Source organism: Euprymna scolopes, chromosome 7, assembly GCF_053919585.1.
Source record: "Euprymna scolopes isolate OS-2025 chromosome 7, ASM5391958v1, whole genome shotgun sequence".
Classification (NCBI taxonomy): Eukaryota; Metazoa; Mollusca; class Cephalopoda; order Sepiida; family Sepiolidae; genus Euprymna; species Euprymna scolopes.
Window position 1 is genome coordinate 78,351,241 of NC_136488.1, and position 27,500 is coordinate 78,378,740.

A 27,500-nucleotide genomic window follows, 5' to 3' on the forward strand; every position below is an offset into this window, starting at 1 on the left:
AATGATTTTTATAAACAACCTACTTAATGAATAATAATAATAATAATAATAATAATAATAATAATAATAATAATAATAATAAATAAATAAATAATTAAATAAACGGTTTAGAGTCTGGTTTCCTCTGTAGAAAAATATATTAATCTCCTGACGAAGACTTCTGATTTAAACTACCATTTGTTCGATACATTAGCACATCCACTGCTAAATTTGTTTATATTAATAAAAATATAGCACTCCTATTTTTCTATTGAGCACTCGCAATAATCTCGTTACTTCATTAGTTATCACTATTGAATACCTTTAACTGGTATATATATATATATATATATATATATATATATATATATATAGAGAGAGAGAGAGAGAGAGAGAGAGAGAGGGAGAAAATAAAATTATGTGTTCATAAACGTTTCGTCTTTATTTCGAGACTTCCTCTGGATGAATAAATAAAGACGAAACGTTGATGAACACATAATACGGTGTGTTCCTTTTTTTTTTCTCTATTTTGTCGGAATACTATTTCCATTATTTTCATCATATATATATATATATATATATATATATACATACATATATACATATATATATATATATATATATATATATATATATGATGATTGCAACGTCTTGTAAGATGAGTGCCACTCTCTCAGACACTTAACGTACATGAGCCCAAAAATGATTTCCGTCGCCAAAGGACCATTTTAATAGACAAATGCCTGAGAGAGTATCTTTACACAGATGATTTTTACAGAGCCTTAGCTTTGTACGAGCTAAGTTTCTCTCTCGGTTCAAAATGTTGAGATCCAGCAACAAGCAAAAGCAAGATAGCCAGCAACAAGTTAAACTGCAGATCAGCTTAATGCGGGTACTGGTCTCCCGCTTTCTGTTTTTTTTTTTTTAAATCAGAGATTTGCTTCTCCTAGAAAGGTTGCCTTCACCACGACTTACGGGAGCCCTCTCCACACCAACACACACATACATACACACAAACACACACGGTGCTAGTTGGCCGTTGACCCGAAAAAAGAGTTCATTCGTCCTTTGGACGGTCTTGTTTTTAATCCTTCAGGGAGATTAGCCACCCTCCTCACCAAACAAGTCTGGTGGGGGAACCAGTTTAGTCGCCGGTGATCCGACCATGAGGAAGGTAGTACTGGGTTACATGGTACCAGTAGCAAATAACATGACCTGACACACACACACACACACACACACACACACACACACACACACACACACACATATATATATATATATATATATATATATATATATATATATTCATTTATACGATTGTTTGCTGAATAATAAATTCGTCGTACATTTTTATAATTTACTGAATTTAACTTCCCGACTTCATTCATACTATTGTTCTATTGCGCTTTTTATCTGATTAGTGTTATCTTATAAATATTGGTACTAACTTTAACCTTTTAGTATTATACGATCTATAATCTGAAAGTATTTCAAAATTTCAGTTCATTCATATATATATATATATATATATATATATATATATATATATATATATATATATATATATACAAGGAGAAAGAGAGAGAGGGGGGGAGGGAGAGATTCATATGACAGTTTGATTCATATCCATAATTTACTTATATTAAAAAAAAAACAAAAGGAAATAAAAGCTGAACATACCCATGACGGATAGAAAATATCATATTCCATATGTCACGTAAATTGATTAGATGGTTATAGTTTTTTTTAATTTTTAACGCTCGACATTTTCGAAAAAGTATAAAAAATATTAACTAAACAATAATTCAAAACATACGATAATCATGTTGTAATGCCTACAAATTTACATTAATCGTTTTATAATGATTTTATTCATAAATATAAAACTACTTGATCAATCTATGTGATTTTTGGGATATGATATTTTCATTTTGTCACTCGTACGTATTATATGTAGATGTTTTTTTGTTTATTGTATTTTTTAACATAAGGGGAAATCTGGACTGGTACCAACAGTTTTAAATGACAATTACAGGGAATTTTAACTCTTGGTCAGAACGGCTTAAATCTTGTAAACCGCTAGATTCAATAAAGTTTTCGATTCTATACGTTCTTCATTTTAGATTATAGCATTTCTGGGTTAGACTTGCATGAGATGCAAATATATAGCCGGAAATAAGAATAGTATAAATAAAAGAGATAAAATATGTGTATGTATGTGTGGATGTATGTATGCATGTATGTATGTATGTATATATGTGTGTATGTATGTGTGTGTATGTATGTGTATGTATGTGTGTATGTATGTATGTGTGTATGTATGTGTGTATGTCTGTGTGTATGTATGTGTGTATGTATGTGTGTATGTATGTATGCATGTATGTATGTATATATGTGTGTATGTATGTATGCATGTATGTATGTATATATGTGTGTATGTATGTATGTGTGTATGTCTGTGTGTATGTGTGTATGTATGTATGTGTGTATGTATGTATGTGTGTATGTATGTGTGTATTATGTGTGTATTATGTATGTGTGTGTATGTATGTGTGGGTATGTATGTGTGTATGTGTGTGCGTATGGGTGTATGTATGTATGTGTGTGTATGTGTATGTATGTATGTATGCATATGTGTATGTATATGTGTATGTATGTGTGTATGTATGTATGTATGTGTGTGTGTAAAATCTTGTTTTTTTTTAAAACGATAATACCGTTAAGTAGCGTTTTCAGCTTGAAGAGTTTTTACTTAGAAAATCGCCCATATTTTATTAGGACGTAAACAAATAGAATTATGATTTATTTAGTTTTATTATTTTGTAAAACACTAATCTACGGACATGCATGTTTCGAGTTCCTAACTCTCCTCAGCATAGCTTGATTGTCTGTCTATGAAATCTAACCCCATACCAACGGTATTAGAGTCCAGTGCGTGATCCGTTACGCAAGGAAGTCCTAGAAAATTTTACTGGTATTTTTATCGTTTATAGACTTTTGTAGATTTCTTTGTGTGTGTCTGTGTGTGTCTGTGTGTGTCTGTGTGTGCCTGCAATATCCGAAAAATGCATAGATTTCTTTTAGGATTACTTATGGAAAAACGATATTTATCAATCTTTCTATCCATATATGTGTGTATGTGAGAGCGTTTATGTATATATCCGCACACACGCGCATATTTATGAACACGCACATATACATATACGCTTGAGATATAAATATGCATATTAATTAAACCGTATCCTGTATATATATATATATATATATAATTTTAAGGTGGGATATGCGAAATATAAGTTTCCGTAATATTCATAAAGAGCAAAATGCTACTAAATATATAATTTTAAACACCGCAACACTAATCAACTAACTTAATTAATTTATATGAAATATTGTCACTCTCAATAGATGTATTTTTGTTTTCTAGTTACAATGTTGCCGAAATTTTTAACAATTCACCATTCCTGAAGAACTCTTATTATTATCCTTCGTAGTAGTTGTAAGAATAGCGGTAATAATACGCAATAACTCTGTCAATTTTAAGTCTACCGACTCGAAATTTGATATACAAGGTACTGAGATTTGGGAAAATCGATGTGATCGGTTTTTAGCCAGAAATTTCGCTGTTAAGGGATAAAAGTTCGACGATTTGACCTTTAAGAACTCTACCAAACTCCTCCGACAATTTTTGGTTTACACACTTGAAATTTTAGATCTAACTTAACAATTTGATTTGAGCCCAAAACAATAAACGTTAAGGGGTCAAAGTTAAAAAATTAACCCTTTTTTGTTTTTGCTCAGCATACACCTCCTAATACCCGGGCAACGCCGGGCTGAAATGCTAGTATATATATATATATATATATATATATATATATATATATATATATATATATATATATATATAGTCAAATATTATGCTGACCCGAGCAATCTAGTAAAAGTTGAGTAAATCTATTTTGAAATTGATTTATTTTTTTGTGATACGTTTTAATAAGTTTGAATAGGTATCTTGAATGTGCTTAATTTATGAGGTAGTTATTAAAATTCCTAGTTGAAAAATGTTTTTATTTTTTCTGAGGAAAGTCAGTATTGATATATTTAAGGATTGACTTAAAATAAACATTTTCTTGAAACAATTGTAAACAACTATAATGCAATTTTGTATGTTATTCATTTGGAACTTGTCTTAAACTAATTTTGAATAAAAATTTACTTTGTTTTTCTCTCTTTATATATATATATATATATATATATATATATATATATATATATATATATACATATATATATATGTGTGTGTGTGTGTGTGTGTGTGTGTGTGTGTATGTATGTGTGTGTATTTAACATTTAGAATTCACAACAGTTTTTTTTTAAGGAATATAAGTTGAAAGGTTAATTTATTTTTATCATTTCATTGACTTTCAAAGAATGGCTCTGATCCACAGGAATAAATATTAGCAAAATAATATTAATAAGCAAGCTAATATTTTGTTTGTTGGCACATAATATTTAATAGAAGACATATTGGCATAAACATTTGAATTATAATGCAGAAGTGTTACCTATACATTTATAGATTTCTGCATTATAATCAACATTTATACAAATATGACTTCTCCTATCATTCGTAGTTTCCAATGTTTTTATTATTATTCCATTTTCATCCCAACAAGACAAAGTGCCACCTTAATGTATGCATGGGGGGGGGGCTTCTATCGGGGATTTAAGCTGCAGGGATATTCTGTAAGGAGCTGAGCAGCAAGAGGGCTCTTCATTTTACACTTGAACTTCTGCATGTTAGTACAGTTGAGAAAACAGTAACCCGGAAGGGAGTTCCAAAATCCATCATTTCTGATGAACAAAACTTCTTAGAGTAGAAGTCTTTTTTTTTTTACATCTAGGGATCTCTACTGTCTCATAGGAGTGTAATTTTGTTGCTTGTCGGGTTTGTCGGGGATATGTATGTCGACTTGGTACAAGGGCTTGTAGTTCGTCGGAGCAACCACCATTAAAATACTTACAGAACAGGCAGAGAGATGCAACATTTCGTCGATGGGACAGAGGCCGAAGCTTAGATGACAGTTCGGGACATATCAGGTTGGCGACTCTCTTTTGACCACTGTCCAGGAGCGAGAAATTACTAGCAGATGCACCGGCCCAAATGTGAAAACCATACTACATACATGGACGAATGGTGGCCTAATAAAGACGTCCTATTTATTTGCTAACATGCAAAATTATAGCTTGCCTATGAATATTATTTTGCTAACTGTATTTCCCTGGGGATTAGAATCATTTTTTGAAACTCCATGGAATAAGGAAAAATTAACTTTTAACTTGTATCCCCTTTTCCAATAATAAATTGTTGTAAATTTTACTTTACAGTGTTGCTTATAGCAATGATATGTCTTACATATTGAACCTTTCTTTATGATTGTCTTATAATTATTAGTATTAATATTTATATTCGTTTTAAGTTTACAGAATGAAAATTATTTTTGAATTTATATATATATGTGTGTGTGTGTGTGTGTGTGTGTGTGTGTGTGTGTGTGTGAGTGTGTGTGTGTGCGCGCACGCGCGTGTTTGGGTGTGTAAATTAATATTTCTTAAATTAAAACTTCGAGGGTTCTTTTTGCGATATAATTTTTCTGTTTAACTTAGGTATAACTTTTCGTTTTAGAATATAAATTTATTACGTAAATTTTCATAATTTAATCCTTTTATCCATTAATTAATCATTTAATTAACGTTTGATTCATCGTTTTATTTGTGCGTATTCCCCGTTGTGCATTCTCTGCCATTTATTTTTACGTATATCGCATGTTCATTAATTAATATATAAAGAATTATTCTGTCCATGAATTTAGTTTTCCTGCAATACACTTTTTTCTATTTAGTCACTGGTTGCTTTACCATAGAAACAATTTAATTTCTGTTAATTACTATTCACTACTTATAAGTACGCAATTCATCCAATAGCAAGGATCCTATTAATTTATTATTTTGAATTGCTTTGATCTCACTTCAAATATTCTTAGTTTATTATTTTAATGTGATATTTTATACCTCAATATTCAATTAGGAAATTCATGTTTGTCACCTTTCTATCAATATTCCAGTTGCTCATTCACCTTTTATTCATTTCACAGTTTCATTCAACCTGGTTTTACGCATGTGATTCATTATTGTATTTCATTGATTATAATTTAGTCCATTCATCTTTTATGTTACGAATTTAATCTTTTAATGCAATATAGACATATATATATATATACGTGTGTGTGTGTGCGTGTGTGTGCGCGTGTGTGCGCGTGTCCATGCGTGCGTGTGTGTCTACACAAAAGTACGATAAATTTGTATTCATATTCAGCATTTAAATATTTCTTAGTGTACTATAACTTTTGTTAATTCTATTTTATTTTCTTGTGTGTGCATATATATATATATATATATATATATATATAGATATAGATATGAACATATACATATATATGTGTATATACACTCTTTATTTACTTTATATAAACATTAAGGTGTCGCAACACATTCATGAGCATATTTTAGTCAACTAGTTATTCGTCTAGAGAATAATATTAATCTTGAATAATACACAGACACACACTCACTCAGACACAGACACAGACACAGACACACACACACACACATATACATATATATATATATATATATATATATATATATATATATATATATGTGTATGTATGTATATATAGTGATGCATATATACATACGTATGCTATATACACATTCCTGTCCTAGACAAACAACTACGTCAAGCTAGGATCGAAACACGACCGCACAAACGACAGACGGCGCTCATAACCGTTATGCCATTTGACTGCTGCTATGCCAGATAATAAATTATCAATGTTTATACATTGTTCAAACGCCTAAGCTCTATTTGTTTAAACAAAGAGCACCGTTTAATACGCTAATGGGAGTTTCTATACCACTTCCCTACATGCTCACCCAAAGATAGGGAGCATTATAGTCATCCTCATACAGTACTGTTTCGATGTAGCTCATCACCAGCTTTTATGTAAATATACAATCATATATATATATATATGTGTGTGTGTGTGTGTGTGTGTGTATGTGTGTGTGTGCATATAATCATATAGATTTACATTATTTATATATCTGTCTATTTATATATGTCTGTCTTTCTCTGACTTCTTATATTAACATTATATATTTTTTCATTGGTTCCATTGCCCTTGGCTTTATTAAAAATCCACTTTATAATATATATATGATTAGTTTCTTTTGGAAAAAGAATTCCAGCAGAGTGCTCAATTAAAAGGAAAATCCAAATTTTAAGAGCGTATTTATATTTTGTGTACAGAAAGTTGTTAGTTGAGACAGATCATTGGTACCGTCGGTTTCAAGCCCGATAATAAGGCCCGTTTAAGGTATCCTTATCAAGCTCTCTTCAGCCGAATATTGACGAATATTGGCTGAAGAGAGCTTGATAAGGTACCTTAAACGGGCCTTATTAATTATCGGGCTTGAAACCGACGGTACCAATGATCTGTCTCCATTAACAACTTTCTGTACACAAAATATAAAAATATAAATATAAATATATATATATATATATGCCATTTGTCTGTGTGTGTGTGTGCGTGTGTGTACGTGTGTGTATATGTATGTATGTGTGAGTTCCGTCCATTACGGACTCCAAAACGGCTTTGCCGAATTTTATCAAATTTCACACATATATAGTGTGTGTGTCTCATAGTCTTCTTTAATAATTTATTTTTTTTATTGGAATGCTTCCGATAAGTATCGAAAACCTATAAGCAAAAAAAAAAAAAAATCAATAAAAGAATGAACAATCTGATTTCGACGTGAGTAAACACTTTTATACAGTCTAACATCGCAAGAACATTTGAATATTTTGGGCACTTCCAAGGAGGATACGGCGTACTAAATCAAAAAATTATTTGTATGATAAGACAATGTAAAGCACAATCGACTATGATATTTGATTTTTTCTGATGAAACTTTAATCCATGCCATTATAAAATGTGGAATAAGTTACTACGAGGGCGTATGCAGCGCTTCCTTCCCCGATGTACTTAAGGAGGCCCCGACTAGATTAGAAGATCAATCGAGTAATTAGTAATTTCACCGATTCTAATGAAAATAAAATAATAATAGAAGTGTGGGACTTTCGTTGAACCTCATTCAATCCCGTTCAACACCGGCATTCCTGTTTGTATATATATATATATATATATATATATATATATATATATATATATATATATATATATATATTATCAAAGTATGATAAGTAATGAAAAGGAAGGGTTGTAAAGAGATATCTTCGAATTTGAGGGTATCAAAACCAAAGATAAATATGATGAAAGTAAAAATAAAATAGATAACCCCCATAATGTATTATACGATATCTGTTCACACTGAAACACTTATCACACTATTTTGTGGATCTATATTAAAAAACCTTGTTAAACTTTGTGACATATTTCCATTCTATGGAGGTCAGGTGCGAACGAATACCCCATGGTTTTATTATACCTTATTTCTTCAAACTGAAACATAATTATCACAGATAAATATGAAAAGTCTTTATTAAAGTTTGTGCCTATTTCCATTCTATGGAGGCCAGGGGCGGTCGCAGACACCGCAATTTTATTATACCATCCCTATTTAAGTTAAAACATACTTATCAAAGTATTGTCATGTACATATATTTCAAAACCCTTTTAAATGTTTTTTTTTTCATTTTTTATTTCCATACTTTGGAGGCCAGGCGCGAACGCAGACCCCACAGTTTTTATGAATCACCGTTCTGCCAGATCAAACATACCCATTCCTGATCCTCGATACATCTTCTATCATTATATGTAATCAGTTTTTTTTTTAAATAGTCAACCATATAGGAGCCTATTCGTGATCACTCACACACACACACACACACACACACACACACAGACGTTCAGCTTTATATTATATATATATATATATATATATATATATATATATATATATATATAGGATCAGTATATATATATATATACATATATATATATAGATATATATTATATATATATATATAGGATCAGTATATATATATATATACATATATATATATATATATATATATATATATATATATATATATATATATATATATACTGATCATATATATACATATATATATATAAGTATATAGATGTGTATATATGATCAGTATATATATATATATATATATATATATATATGATCAGTATATATATATATACGATCAATATATATATATATATATATATATATATATATATATATATATATATATATATAGGGTGACCCCAAAAACAAGACAAAAGCTAAATGGAAGCCGTCTAGAACATATGCTGTAGAACGGAGAAGAAAAGTCCAAACACCCTAGTGTTTTGATGTGATGTTTTGAATATAATACACTAGTTATGACCAAACGTTCATTTCATTCGGACAAAACACTAAGAAACGGGGCCTAAAATTAGATTTGGGTCACCGTGTGTGTGTATATATATATATATATATATATATATATATATATATATATATATATATAGATAGATACGTGTATATAGGTATATAAATATACACACACATATATAATCATATACATGTGTGTGTATATATATACATATCCTTATTTAACTATGTACTATTATAAAAAAAGAAAATGTGTTTGTGTGTATATGTCTGTCTGTGTGAGTTCTTTCATGATTGACTCGAAACATTTCGCCGATTTTTATGAAATTTCACACTTGGATAGGTTTTGCATCACATGTCTGCGATAAGTATTGATAATCGATGACCAAGATAATCCGATGAAATAAGAAACAGGCGATATTGACCCAGGTTAACACCTTTCACACTCTAACTACCTAAATGCATTTTAGAGGTGTCATTACCACACAAGACGAAAGGCACGACATATATAAATTCAACAGTCGGTTCTTTGATATGTCATAGCGCGCTCGAAATAAATATTTCTGTTTAAAGCACAATTTCACAATGAGACTTGACTTTTTCATTTTAAAATAAAATTCAGCCATTTTCACCGCACACACAATACGGCCAGACATATAAAGGCAGCAGTAGGGTCTTTTATATTACAGGGGCGCGTTCGAAATGACTGTTTCTGTTTAAAGCACAATAAAAGCATATTTTTGCATTTTAAAATTAAATGTGAGCCTTTATATATAAAATATAAAATAAAATCAATATAAAGTTCTCTATAATGACAAGTAGACTACAATATATTGAGAACTAAGTCACTGCGAGAGGCTTGTGAAGTCTACTCGATTGATCCGCAATTAGAGCAGTTAATCAATCAATTTGATTGAATAAAAGGCGATTTCGTCGATTGTGATAAAAATGAAAATATGGGAGTGTGTAACATTTGTTTATCATTTCAGTCCCAGCTAACGGCAAGTGACTCTGCTAGTATATATACATATATATTTATAATATAAAGCTGAATGTGTGTGTGTGTGTGTGTGTGTGTGTGTGTGTGTGTGTGTGTGTGGTCACGAATAGGCTCCTGTATGGTTGACTATTTTAAAAAACTGATTACATATAATGATAGAAGATGTATTGAGACACAGGGATGGGTATGTTTGATCTGGCAGAATGGTGGTTCATTAAAATTGTGGGGTCGGCGTTCGCGCCTGCTCCACAAAGTATGGAAATAAAAAATTTAAAAATTAAAAAAAAAAAACGTTTACAAACTTTTTGATATAGATGTACACAATAATACTTTGATACGTATGTTTTAACTTAAATAGGGATGGTATAATAAAATTGTGGGGTCTGCGTTCACGCCTGGTCTCCATAGAATGGAAATAGGCACACACTTTAATACAGACTTTTCATACCTATCTGCCTAAGTATACTTTGATAATTATGTTTTAGTTTGAAGAAATAGAGTATAATAAAATCATGGGGTGTTCGTTCGCACCTGACCTCCATAGAATGGAAATATGTCACAAAGTTTAACAAGGTTTTTAAATATAGATCCACAAAATATTATGATAAGTGTTTCAATGTGAACAGGTATGGCATAGTAAATAATGGGATGTATCTATTTTATTTTTACTTTCATCATATTTTGCTTTGGTTTTGATACCCCCAAATTCAACCCAAATTTACAACCCTTCCTTTTCATAACGTATCATACTTTCATAAATCAGAGTCCATATTCTGTAGGCATCCACATACAGTATTGTTCATCAGTGCGGCTAGAAGGCAACTACCTCAAGCCAGGATTGAAACAGTAATAGTCCCTTGATTAAAATGGGTGCTTTGTGCAAAATTGATGATTGAATATGATTAAATTTAGGCACAATTCATCTAATAAATACTAACAACTATGAACCTTTCATAATCTTTAACTGTGCATAAAAAGAAATTATAATACCTAGTTTTACTGTAGTCTGTTATGAAAAATGTGCATTGAAACGTTATGCCAGATTTGCCGGTAGTTTCTGCATTGAAAAGACACAATAATATTTAGTTTATCGCATCTTATAGTAACAGACGACCATGCAACGCTTCGGTCAGATCGGCACAGCAGCTTTTTAAGAATATGGGAAGTTAGGTAAATTGATGTTTATGTATTCGTGTGTATATGAGCTATTCCTGAGCCAATACTGATCATTTTTAATTTTGCAAAGTCTATGCGAAATGTAAGGGATCTAAATGCTGATTATTTGTTATTCAGTTAAGTTTTATGCAAAGTAATAGGTAAAGATCTTTGACATCCTCTGTAAATTCAAGTACGCTGATTATTTTGAAATTAAAAGACTTGAAAATAGACATCAATTAATAAATATTCTTAAAAATCAGACACATATGAGAAAATACTCCTTTAAAAATAAAAAAAAAATAAAATATTAGATTTGTTTATGCAAAACCATTATGCACGAAATATTCCCTTAATTTAAATTTCTTTTTATAAGTCCTTAAGTTTAGTATTAAACGTTCAAGAATTCAAACTATGTAACTTATTTCATTAGAATATGGATTCTGTATATAAGTTTAAATATCATCATGACTTGATTTAAGCATGTGTAAAAGAAAAACGATGTCCTCCAATCAGTTTCCATACTTGTTTTTGATTGGGTACTTTTATTGATAATATACACACAAAACTCTAGTCCTCTTGTAGATAATCTCTTCCGACTGATATGCCTTTGTTGTACCGTTCCCAACAACTTATGGAATGTACCAGGAAAGTTCTCTTGTATGAGCGTGTCAATGATTATCTATATAACAATAGCCGCTAAGTTTTTTCTTGGTCTTAAAAAAATAAGCAAAAGTCATTGGAAGCAAGATCTGGATTATACGAAGGATGACGAACTGTCTTGATGCCCATCCTAGTCAAATAGTCTGTGATAAAGATGGAGCACCCTCAGGACAAACTTCGCACAAATCTTCCGCATCTTCAGTTCCTCGTGAATAATTATGTGTAATGTTCCCACACTGACATCAAACCGTGCACTTACGGTCTCTATAGACACACAATGGTTCTTGTCAAGGAAATTCTTTATTTGACCAATCAACTCTGATGTTCTGACTTCTTTACTCCTCTCACACGTCTAATAATCTCTCACAGATTCCCTGGCGTCCTTGATTCTCTTATCTCACTCAAAAACTGATGCTCGATTCATACAAGATGGTCCAAAAGCAATCTGAAGCATTTTGTGCGATTTTGTGGCAGTTTTCCCAGGTTTAAAATAGAATTTTATAGCATACCTTTATCGTAATGTATCCTCACGTCCAGATTGCATTCTTGAAATTCACCAACTGTGACAATCAGGCTTTAGTAGAGTGCATTCCGATGCCCGCTGTAACCGTTCATTCGAACCTGAAATTATAAAAATTGGTTAGACATCTCATAAGAGTATAACAATAACATACAGAATTTTTTGGGAGTCTATGAAAACTTTAAAAGCATGTACAAAAACAGTTTGGAAACTTATTAAAGACACACGGAAAATTTGATAGTAAACAATTTTATTTGTGAACTCTTCCCGAATAAGACTGGTATTTATTTAGTATAAATATAGACATGAATTATTACTACGTAATTAATATTAAAATTAAAAATATATGTGCTAACTAAATTACATTACATTGTTATAATATATACGTATACACATGAAATAATGTCATATTTATTTATATTGGTATAGGTGTATACGAATTTGTGTGTGTGCGTCAATTTATGATTGTGTAACCAACTGCATTTAAAAAAAAGTGATGATATCCTAGAGTTTATCGTTATACCTATGTTAGTTGCTTATAAAATAAATATAAAAATTGATTAATTATTATTAATACTAATAGTTTATAAAATAAAGTATATTGAGTTCACAATATCATTTTAGTAAATCAGGCACTTTCTTCGTTAATTCAAATACAAAAGGACAATAGTTGTCACGTAGGAAAATGAATATTACAGCCGCGGTAGCATCGCAAATGCCAGTAGAAACATTCTTTTGTGTGTTTGTAGATTGTGTATACATGTGTATAAAAGTGGTGGGCGAATGTTTGTTTAGTGAGGCAATTGTTGAAGTAATTTACGGGCGCCGTTTCCGTGGGTCGATCGGTAAAACTGACAACTGTCAATGCGACGGTTCTAGGTTCAATCCTCGGCTTGGGAGAGGTACTGGTCGAGCCGCACTGATAAGCTGTGATACAACGAAACAGTACTGTATGTGAATGACTACAAGTATATATGTGTATATATGTATGTATATTATACATATATACGTATATATGTATATATATATATATATACTTGTGTATGTGTGTGTGCGTATGAATATGCATATAAGCGGTACCTTCAATACGTTTCCAGACTTTTTACGTACGTGCACTTTTATTGATAGTGCATACATAAAACTCTAGTACATTTTGAAGTAATATCCCCCAGCTGCAATGCACTCGTTGTACATTTCCAATAGCTTATGGAAAGCCCATGGAAGTCATATTGTGTAACTGTATCAATGACTCTCGTTACAGCTTCTTTCATATACTTAATTGTCTGATAACGACAGCCTCAAAGGATTTCCTTGAGCTTAGGGAATAACTAAAAGTCACAGGCGGCAAGACTTGGATTACAGGGAGGATTAGGAACTGTCTTGATGCCCATCTTTGGTCAAATGGTCTGTGACCTTCCTTGAGCAGTTTTGGGACAAACTTCGCGCATATCTTACAAACCGTTAGTTCCTCGCGTGTAATTGTGTGTAATCCTTCCCAATTGACATCAAACTATGCACTTATTGTCTCAATGTACATGAGACATTTTATACATGAAATTATTTATTTAGTATATCAACTCTGATGTTCAGACTCCCTTACTCTTTCCCCATGTCTCATCATACCTCAAAGACCCCCTGCCTTCTTTTAATCTCTTATTTAACTCAAAAACTGGTTTAATTTATGCAAGATGAAACAGAAGCACCCTAAAGCGGTTCATACGTTTCATTGCATTTTTTTCAAAGTTTTAAACAGAATTTTATTGTTCTTCTAAAGTGTACTTACATTTAGATTACATGTTTGTAATTCATTAGTTGTGAAATTCAGGCTTTAGTAGGGTGGATTCCAATTCTGGCATTAGCTGATCATTTAAACCTGGGACCACAAAAATGTGTCAGTAATCGCATACCATATACAGCAATAACATAGCTAGTTACAAGTATCTACAACAATTTTAAATTCTTGTACAAAAACAGAAACTTTTATAAGGCACTTCGTGTATGTGTGCATGAATTATGTATCTGTATATATATATATATATATATATATATATATATATATATATATGTGTGTGTGTGTGTTTGTGCATATATATGTATATACAAGGTATGTATACATATACACATATACGTATACGTATTTATATATGTGTGTATATATATATGCATGCGTGTATGTATATATTTTCGTATATATATGTACACATATGTATACATATATAAATATGTATTTAAATATATGTATGTATATGCATATCTATTTGTGTGTATATATACGTACACGTGTACAATATGCTTTTTATGTAAATATTAATGGCCTACATATATGCATACATGTGTCTGATATTAATTTAGCAAGTTAACATATGTATATATATATATTGAATTTCGAACCAATTAACATCTGAAATATGTATGTAAATTCCTAGCCACTGATATTTACGCAAAAAGCATACAACGTGCATATATATATATGCATATATATATATATGCATATATATAAAATATACATCGTATATCTATATATATATATAAACTCGCTTAGCTAATCCGTCTAGCTTGCTGCTTCTGTATTTTATATGTAGCAATATTTTATCATACAAACATTTTTATAAATTATACGCCACCATATTTTTATGACCCTTGTAAATCGTTTTATATTTAGGGGTGATATTTTAAGGAAATATCATCAGATTTATTAGTAATTGGGGACAAGCAAAAAACATGCTTAATATACTATGAAAAAAAACGTACGAGCAATTTTCATCGCAAGGAGATGGGGGATAAGGACGTTAATATTGTGAGAAAGCTACAATAGCAGCAGCAGCAGTCAATAACGGATAACGGGAATCAACAACAACTAAAACGAAGGAAAGAAAGAAGGAAAAGTTGGGTATAGATAGAAAAAAAATATACATCCTGAATATAGATTTGGAGACAACAATTTGTAGAAGAATATATATTTATTTTGTCTTAAAAAAAAACAAATGCAGAAAATGAAAGGGAAAGGAATGGAAGGTTTTAGAGGCAGATAGCTGAGAGATGGAGCAAGAGAAACTATACACGTTTCACGAGATTAAGAACGATAGATTGAATTGTAGATACTGAAGAGAGAAAATATTGGTAGAAAGATAAAGGGAGCGAAAAGTCGGAAGCGCTATAAACCATTCATATCCAAATATAAATAATATTGCTTATAAATATCTGCACATATACGCACATACACACACACACACACACACACACACACACACACATATATATATATATATATATATATACATATATGTATATATATATACATATTTACATATATACATTCATATATTCAATATATATATATGTATATATGTATATATAAATATATATATACATAAGAATATACATACATATACATATTTAATTTTATATATATATGTATATATATATATATATATATATATATATATATATATATATATAGAGAGAGAGAGAGAGAGAGAGAGAGAGAGAGATCATAAAAATATTGCATAAAATTAGCCCAATCATTTTAGTTCAACCCGTTACCAGCCTGTTTAAATAAGAGATGCGAGTCAGTTTAGCGTTTAAATAGCATCTGAGTTTTTTAAAAGCGCACTAGAGCGTTAAAATAAATTTATGATGAGATGGAACTTAGTTGCTGCTTTGTTTTTACTTTTAATTTTTAAGTGTGCTCTCCTTCACATTGCCCTCTCCTACAGAAATTGCATAATGCATCTGTAGCAAATCTTCAGCTCAATACTTAGCAGGGCTGAGATAGAATGAAACTACAATCTCAGCCTGATTTGATTATAAATTTATTTCAACACATTATGGGTCTTATCATTGAGAGAGTCACTCGATGGCTTATCATCATACTGAAATAATGGTACAGAATCACAAACGTTTTGATATTAAAAAAGAGGAAAAGGAAAATGAAGGTACAAAGGAAGAGAAGATAATTTAGAGGTAGAGCAGAGAGAGAAAAAAAGAGTGAAGAGAGGGGAAAAAAGACGAGAAACGAAATATATTATGTTGTGGTTGCAATGGAAACTACACCATCTACACATTTAAACTTAACATGCCAAGCATTAACCGAGTAGTACACACTAGGCAGAAATAAAACTTTTACGTTACTAAACTGAGAAATCGTCTATGTTGAAAATATTAACATATTAATTCAAAAATATTAATTTCTATTATATATATATAGACTTCCGTACAACATAATTAATCGATGAAACTAATGTAGTCTATCAATTCAAATGCCTATTGGGAGAATGCATCTCCAACACCAATAGCTACATTGGACACACGACTAATACATAATCCAGACGATTGACCATACAATCTTCTGACACAACCTCAAATTCCCAACACATAAAACAATATGGCTGCCCACATTCTCAGTTTAGAAAGCTCCCTGTGAAAAATACGAAAATCCTCCATAGGGACTCAAGCTTTAAAACGTCAAAAATACTAGAAGCAATATATGTAAAAACTAAACAACCAAAATTAAATTATGTAAAGTTTGAAAATAGTAGTAACATTTTGAATTACCTTGGTACGTAACGACCCAATATATATATATATATATATATATATATATATATATATATATATATATATATATATATATATTGGAATGTAAAATTATAAATTATTTTAAAAAAACAAACTGTAAATTCTAAATCACACTTTTAAAACTATTGTACATTTACTTTAACCACGTTTTTAACACGTTTAAAACGTATATATATATATATATATATATATATATATATATATATATATATATATATATATATATATATATATATATATATTACACAGGAGACGCTTCACTAGTTCAAGAAATTTAAATATAATTTTAACTGAATTTGTAAAATGATCTAGATTTTAAACGAACAATAATTATAACTGCCTGAAGAAAACTCAGTTGAAAGTATTATAAAAAAACAAAATAAAAAAAACAGATAGACCAAAACGATTATGGACCCTTGTTACACATATTCAACCAGGAAATAAGAAAGAGAATCAGAAAAATGTAAAAAAAATACAAAGAAAGCTTATTAAGCAAGAACTCTTCGTGCTATTGTACAATACTTGGTCAAAAATAAAATAGTATATGCATTTGATATTAATTTGTATTTATATATCTTACCACATATTTGCAGACATGTTTCAGTTCTCAATGAGAATGGCCTTAACTTTGCTTACTTGAACTTATATTTTGATACGTGTCGTTTACATTTTTGTGCATCAAAATACTCCAATATATATAAATATATATATATATATCTATATACATATATGCATATATATATATATATGTATGCATGTATTATGTGTGTTAGTACTTTTGCACAGATGTATCAATATTATATATTATTACTGTTATATATTATGAATGAGATAATAGTTGCTTACGAAAATTACATTACAGATTAATTCAATTTGATATTGATACCTGCAGTTTCGCAAGAACAACAGAAATACAACTCGAATATCTATATAAATCCATCTTTCACGGCAGGTCACTAGACAATTAGGAACTGCGAGATCTCAATTGATCAGCTCGACAACCTCCCTGTTGTCATGACAAAGTCTTCTTTTTTAGCTTTGTCTAAGCACCCTTGTTACACACTTTACGCAAATCTTCCGGATCTACAGTCCCTCGCGAATAATTGCTGACAGTTCCCACACTGACATCAGACTGTGCATGTATTGTCTCTATAGAGACACGGCATTCATTATTAATGAAATTCTTTATTTGGCCAATCAACTTGGGTGTTCCGACTTTTTTACTCCTTCCACACTTCTCGTCATACCTCACAGACTCTGACTCTCTGCCTTCCTTGAATCTCTTATGCCATTCAAAAACGTATTGTCGATTCATACAAGATGGTGCAAATGCAGTTTGAAGCATTTCATACGTTTCAATGGCATATTTCTAATTTTAAAACAGAAATTTTATTTGATATTCTTCTTCTAAAATGTTCTCACGCCCAGATTACATATTTGAAATCCATCAACTGTCCCAATCAGGATTCAGCTGGGTGTATTCAATTCCTCCTGTAGCTGCTCATTTGAACTTGAAATCATAAAGATTAGTCAGTCATCTCATAGGATTCAAAGCAATGACATAATAGATTTTTAAAGAGTCTACAACTAATTTAGTTGCCTGTACAAAAAAGATTGGAAACCTATTGAAGGTACGTCGTATATATATATATATATATATATATATATATATATATATATATATATATATATATATACATATATATATACGACGTACCTACATTTATATACATATGCATTTATATATATATATATATATATATATATATATATATATATATATATATATATATATATATATATATATATATATATATATATATACGGAATAATCACGTTGACACACCGGTTCCTGTCGGATCACTGAAGTTAAGCAACGTTGAGCCTAGTCAGTACAAAATTTGTGACTAATTTCGGAATCCAGGTGCTGTATGTAGGAGGACGTCACCACCTCCCTGCAAAAAGTCGCAAAAACCTAACGCCGTCATCTCCTCTAACCGGGATATACATGCGACTGGGGAGTGCTTGTGAATTTCATACTCCCATGAAACTTCCTCCTTCGGAGAATGCCGGTTAAACCTGAATAGGGTTGGTGCTGACTTCACAATACACACACACACACACACACACACACACACACACACACACACACACACACACACACACACACATATATATATGTATATATATATATATATAAATGTTTCTTTTTTTTGCGTATTGATATTCATAGTAAAAGTCCTTTCTTACACTTATTTAAAAAGAAAATACAATTTTGTTATGTATGAGTCGTGGAATTGCAGTCAACAGCAAAAGATACATTTTGTGTATTCATTTAAACATTCATTTTACTTTATTCTGTATTACTTCTTTTTTTATGGTCATTTTTATTTCAATATTACTTGTAATTATATTCATTCGAATATTCTATATGATTTATACTTGCGTAATATTTGCGTAAAAAGGTTACAGTAAACACAAACTTCTTTTTATATACATTTATGTATGCGTATATATATATATATATATATATATATATATATATATATATATATATATATATATATATATATATATTTGTTTAAAAATTTTAGCTACCAAACGTCTCTGTCAGGTTTTGGTCTACGGACATGAAACTTAATATATAGAGTATTTGAACGTATGCGAAACTTTATATTTGCGTTTTAGCTTAGGCAAATCGGTGCAAAAGTGTGAAAATTAAAAAATGGAATTTGATAGGTGAAGGTCGAACGAGGGCATTACGAATATGCATGCGTAGCGTAAAAGCTATTGGTTCATGTTTTAATTCTTAACATTGCGGCAAAAAAGGTTTTCATTACGTCCAAGTAAAAAAGTGAACCTACGCTAGATGTTTTGGTGTCGATTCTCGGTGGTGGTGCACGACTCATTTATATTTTTCAACTGGCTGTCTCGAATTCACTATAGTACCAGTAATAATTTAAGGGATCATCAGTTGTTTACCATGAAACACTGTTTCGGGGATTTAATATATATATATATATATTAGCACAATGCAAAACCTGTTGTAAATTAAAAAAAAGCGCACTGTTTTGTAGTTCACAACTTTTATGAAAACATCCAGTAGATATCATAGGCCTACAGTGCTAATCTCGTACTCAAGTGTTTGTAATCGACAACTATCGTCTAAATGGTCGTACTTTCAATCCCATCCCAATGTGTGTGCTAGTTTAGGCACTCTGATCAGCGGTTATACGGCGAATCAGTATGTTTCTGGATTACTATAGGCATATATTTTTTATGTTTGGGAACATCAGTTGTAGTTATCGACTTTCTTACTCCTCATTTTTTATATTATATGTATAGTCCAATATATTTTATACATTATGTACATATAGTCCAATATATTTTATACATTATGTACATATAGTCCAATATATTTTATACATTATGTACATATAGTCCAATATATTTTATACATTATGTACATAGAGTCCAATATATTTTATCTGTATAAATTATAAAACTCAAATGTTCTTGTAACGCGTGTTGTAACCAAAACCGGTTTACGACTTACAGTTGCGCATGCGTACATAAACAAATAATCAACGCGACAATAAAACGTATTGTTTTACTGTGTACGTTTTCAGCGGCATAATTGTTTTGTTTGGTTTTTTTTTCGCGTTTGAATTATCCAAATAAATAATTGTAAATACTTTCTTCTTTTTTTCATAGTTCATTTCCGTATTACGTTTAAGTTATTTTAATGCAATTTTCTTACAAATAAATCTACCTTAACCCGTTGACAACCATAACAGCATTTTACAACGGCGATTTACCCACCGCTTTCATTCATATATTTTCTTCTACACTACCAACGTAAATTAATAACCCCGAAAATATCTTTTTTTTTTTAAATTTACGTTAAAAATAAATAACCAACGCCACAAGAAAATGTATTGTTTTACTGTGTACGTTTTGAGCGTCCCAATTGTTTTTTTTCGTGTGTAAATTATAATATATATCAAAATTTGAATTTAACTTTAAGTATTATGGTATATGCTCAGTGCACATTTACCTATAAGTATGGCAAACCACTTATAATTCAATGGCTGCAAGTTTTTTTTTTCAAAAGTAAGCAATTATATACAGGACGGCTCATAGAAATCTATCTATATTCTTTTTTCATTTTAATATACTTTCATAGAAATATTTCTGTTATGTCACAAAAAAGCTATTTTCTTTATGTCAGAAGTGTCACGCTCATACATTAATTCCATAGCTAATATAATATACTGACCCAACGGGTTATGGGTAGTCTAGTATATAATATATATAAGTCAAATACATTTTATATATTATATATATATATAGTCAGATATTTTCATATTTTATATATATATATATATATATATATATATATATATATATAGTCAAATATATTTTATATATTATATATGTAGTCAAATATATTTTATATATTATTTTATAGTCAGATATTTTTGGATATTATATGTATAGTCAAATATATTTTATATATTATATATATAGTCATATATTTTATATATTATATATATAGTCAGATATTTTTTATATATTATATATAGGCAAATATATTTTATATATATTTTATATATATAGTCAAGTATATTTCATATGTTTTATATAGCAATATATTTTATATACTATATGTATACATAGTAAAATATATTTTATATATTATATATATAATCAAATATGTTTTATATATACATACATATATATATAAATATCTATATATTTATAAAAGTGAACGTGTCTGTGTGCCTGTCCGTGTGTCTATGTGTCTGTGTTTCTGTCTTTCTGTGTACATTTCCCTACACAATAACTCTGTCAATTGTAAGTCTACAGACTCGAAATTTTATATACTGGGTACTGAGATTTTGGAAAATCGATGTGATTGGATTTTGGCCAGAAATGTAGCTGTTAAGGGGTAAAAGTTCAACGATTTGACCTTTAAGAACTCTACCAAACTCCTCCGACAATTTTGGTCTACACACTTGAACTTTTAGATATAGGTTTCTTGGCCATGGATCTAACTTAATAACTTGATTTGAGCACAAAACAGCAAATTTTAAGGGGTCATAATTGGGGTCAAATTTAAGAAATTAACCTTTTTTTTGTTTTTGCTCAGCATACACCTCCAAACACCCGGGCAACGCCAGGCTGAAATGCTAGCATATATATATATATATATATATATATATATATATATATATATATATATATATATATATATATATATATATGGTCAAATATTATGTTGACCCGGGCAATCTAGTAAAAGATGAGGAAATTTATTTTGGAATTGATTTATTTTTTGTGATACGTTTAATAAGTTTGAATAGGTATCTTGAAGGTGCTTAATCTATGAGGTAGTCATTAAAATTCTGAGTTGACAAATGTTTTATTTTTTCTGAGGAAAGTCAGTATTGATATATTTAAGGATTGACTTAAAATAAACATTTTCTTGAAACAATTGTAAACAACTATAATGCAATTTTGTTTGTTTTTCATTTGGAACTTGTCTTAAACTAATTTTGAATAAAAAATTTACTTTGTTTTTCTCTCTTTATATATATATATATATATATATATATATATATATATATATATATATATTAGTGCAGGGAAGATTTAGCTATTTTTTTTAAATTCTGATACAATTATCGATTCCTTAATTAATTTTCGATTCTGATACAATTACACATTTCGATTCTTTATAAATCCCTCAATATTGCTCTTTATATAAACCCGAGAATAAAAACGACAATTAAAGACAACCAGTAACACGCACGCTCTTCTTTACGTCCAAATTCCAACTTTACACTATGTCCGGCTAACCTGATCAAGTTGAAACAACCATCCTTCCGGTCAGTTATTTTTAGAGCATCTGATGCAACTTGCCCATTTTATACCTCGATATGTTTTGACAACTTTTTATCAAAACATAGCTTCACACCTCATCTCTTGTTTACCGCGCCAGTTAGATAGATAGATAGATAGAGATAGCTAGATAGCTAGATGGAGATAGATAGATAGATACCAATACAGATATATAGATATATAAATAGATCAACAGACGGATAAATAACAGATAATTTCTCGTGTTCTACAACCACATAACAAATGTTAGTGATGAAAGATAGTCCTTACGTAACTCATATTTTTTACCTTCGAAATTTTTCCCCAGTAATTATTTTGCAGTAATTAGATCTAAAGAATATCGTTTCATTGAATAAAGACTCATCTTGTCATATCAAATTACTATCAAACAATGTTCCGAATTTGTTTCATATTAACTTAGCCATTGGTATTTTTTTTTAATATCCGTCCGTCAACTGTCAACAAATTATACATTCTTTTCGTATTCCACATATCATAGACCATTCTTACAAATCATTTTACTCCTTAGTCTATATTTCAACAAAACCGCACAATCCTGTTGATTAGTTTATATGATTAATTGGAATTATGTAATGTACAGACACAACGGACTAGAAATATTCTGGATTCGATTTTTTTATATAGAAAATATACTGGATTCAATTTTTTTTTAAATATACTGGATTCAATTTTTTTAAAAAATATACTGGATTCAATTTTTTTTTATATAGAAATATACTGGATTCAATTTTTTTTTCGTACTGAACGATAAAATCCATCTTTTTTAAACACTTTCATCTCCAACCATCAATTGACTGCAAATAAAAAATTTAATCCGCATAGTAAATTAAAAATTTCAAACCTACAATATTTGGCCATTATTCGATGCTTGGCAATTGATTGAATCATTTCCAAATTATTCACCAGCTTCATAAAAACATTGGAATATTATTATTCATTCAATTGGCAAGAAATCATTGTCATAAACATCATTTTTCAAGACTTGTTGAACGCATTTTAAGAACGCATCGGCCATTTTGATTGTAAACCGCTGTGTTTACACATTACCCGAATCGTAATCGGAAATAGGAAAAATCGAAACTTATATAGGAATCGGAATCGCTATATCACTCATGAAAAATGTCTCCTTAATTCCGATACCACGCTACTATTTCTTAAAATCTAATTGTCTATTGCTGGTAATAATGATAAATATCTTTTTAAGCTTTCATGAAATAAAAGTATTTGTTGATCTTCCCTTACTTCATTATTACTAAATATATTGCATCTTTCTATTACACCAAATCACCTACCAGCTTTCTTTTATTAACCTATACTTACCAACTACTATAATACTAGTTCTTACCCAGAATTCCCCGTATCTTAAATAAGAAAAATAAAAAAAAGATATACGTACCAAGGACAAAACGGAAATATCACATTTTAAATATCACTTAAATTGATCTAGTTTTTTTTTTTTATAAAGAAAATAATTTTAAGGTAATTATAGGAATTATAACATAAATCTCCAATTGTTTTTATTGTTAACTTATCGACGTTGATTTTGGCAATTTCTTTTAAAATGCCGAGCGAGACAGTTATTCTCCCAATTCTTCCATTGCTCATAAAGTGTGATTTCTTTAATTAAAAATAGAACTAGTTGATATATATATATATATATATAGATAGATAGATAGATAGATAGATAGATAGATATAGATAGATAGATAGATAGATAGATAGATATATGGATGGATGGATTATTAAATTTGAATGTCTAAAAAGCCTTCAAATCATAAATATCGTATCAGAGGGAATAATGCCACGGCCACCGATAGAACAGACCAATGAACGACAGCATAACGTCATTACCAGATCCCCATGTAGGTAAAAGCATGCAGGTGCCTAATGCTTCGGTGTGCAACCACATGGCCATAAAAAATATTTTTCGTTGCCTTATATTGTGGTTGTTGTAATTACGTTTTTTTATTCACCTAACAAGAAAAAATAATATTTGGATAATTATATAATTGCACATTGGCATAATTTTAATCTTACAAAATATAAAAGTAAGTGGATTGTTTTTTAATTTTATATCCATCGAAGGAAATCGAATATTTCATTTTTGTATGTATTTCAGACTGCAAAACAATTTTATATGAGAATATTTTTCAGTCCATTCTTTTAATGATTTTTTTAAAATTTATTTTAAAGTTCGAAGCATTTTTTCACGACAGTTTTTGTTTTATTCTTGTTGCTGTTTTTTTACAACTAAAACAATCGACTGGGCGTAATTTATTTCTTTGAAATATATTTAAAACTTAAATTATTTTTGTTTTATAACATTTTATCTTTAATAATTTACATGACTGAAAAAGGAAATGAAATAGGAAATTCTCTGCTGAGACATCCGAACAGAAATTCATCTTTAAAATTCATTAACTAATCAGTTTTAATAAAAGTTTTGATATGAACTAAAAAAATAGTACATTAACTTTTAGTAAACATATTTTCTTGTGTTTTATCTTATAACTTTTTTACGCACCGTTCTGAAATAATGTTATTTAGAAAGCGATTTTTAACAGGAAGAGTTTTTCTAACTATTCTGCACTTACACCTAACAATTTAACGAAAAAAGTACCGTAAATATTTTATTTAACTTGAAAATCTTGTCTAAAATATAGCACGGTGCGTACACTGCACATGCACCATTATTATTATTATTATTATTATTATTATTATTATTATTATTATTATTATTATTATTATTATAACAGCAACAACAATAACAAAAAAGGTACTTCACGGAGAATGTGGACCCGGCGTAAACGGGTTTTAATTTAATGGTTACTCCCTATACAGCGCATGCGCAAAAATGTTTTCATTGGTTTATTTCACCACGAATACTTTTTGGAAGGTACTATTTGAGGCAAACAAAATGTCAAAATATTATTTGAACATTTATGAAAAAATAAATGTAACAAAAATAAATGTAACATCAAATAAAAATATTAGTGTGGAAAATATAATATAATAAAATAAATAAAAACCAAAATGAAAATAAAATAAAAACAAGCACGAACTAAAATTATGAATTTAATTTAATTAAAGAAATAAAAATTAAAAAATAAAGTGTACGCCCGATTACAAAAAAAAAAGTGCATGAGATATATACGAATAAAATGAGAGAAAACATCAGGGAGCAGCCATTAAATTAAAACCCGTTGACGCAGGGTCCACGTTCCCCGTGAAATGCCAAAAAATCTGTAGATGATATCGACTGCCGCCACATCAACTAGTTGTGAAGAATTAGGTAGGATGCAAAGTCCGAGGTGGGAGAGAACTAACCAGACCTCCACCGGAAGTGTGCAATTAAAATCTGGTACCTTGGGAAGCCATTTTGTCACCCAACCCTCAGGAAACACCAATGGCCGATGCCAACGAGAAATCAATGGCAAACGGCTGTTGCGATAATGTGCAATCATCTGCAGGAGTGGTCAAGAGGTGGAGAACATTGGAATTCGGGGGACTTGTCACGCGGTCTCCAGCGAATACCACCGGTTACTGCTAGTGAGCGATCACTGACCATGGCCTGTGAGACAACTCCTAATGAGTGAAATAATAATAATAATAATAATAATAATAATAATAATAATAATAATAATAATAATAATGTCCCCTTCCAATTCACCACCACCGGTGAATGTTTACTATATTTTCTTAGTTTTAACCAATATTCACATTATGGTATGATTGTCTTTTAGTAGTTATGTGAACTTCATTTCCGTATTCATGTAGTCTGCACTGATATGAAAATGAAGACTATAGCGGAGTATAGGATTCCTAACCATGTAACTGACGAAAATACGCTACACGTATTGATGAAAAACATGGGGGAAAAAATGAACATAGAACAGAAAACCAAAACTTTAAATGTAATTTCTGTATTAAAAGTAATAGTTATTTAAATATTCCAGCTCCCAATAAGGGGCACTGGATAGAAACAAAAATAAAAATTGTCTCAGTCATGAAGGAGTTCTCTTCCACCGGCCAAGGACAGAAAAGGTGAATTGTAAGCATCAGAACAGATGCTACTACACTGTGATCTTGTCCCGAAGGCCAAGAATTGTTTTTTTTATGTTTCTTTAATTATTTGTTCTCTAAATTCATAATTCAGTTTTATCAATATTAGACTGTATATTGCTTTAAAATTGCGTAATTTTA

General features: G+C 30.0%; 1 long non-coding RNA gene across 1 annotated transcript in view; it reads right to left on the minus strand.

The window, feature by feature from the left end:
• LOC145279785 (uncharacterized) overlaps window positions 1-12,896 on the minus strand; it is a 21,695-nt gene extending 8,799 nt beyond the window's left edge. The window contains exon 1 of the long non-coding RNA XR_013868450.1: window positions 12,784-12,896. This is a non-coding gene — a long non-coding RNA (uncharacterized LOC145279785). The remainder of the gene's footprint in view (window positions 1-12,783) is intronic.
• Between the last annotated feature and the right edge of the window lie 14,604 nt (window positions 12,897-27,500).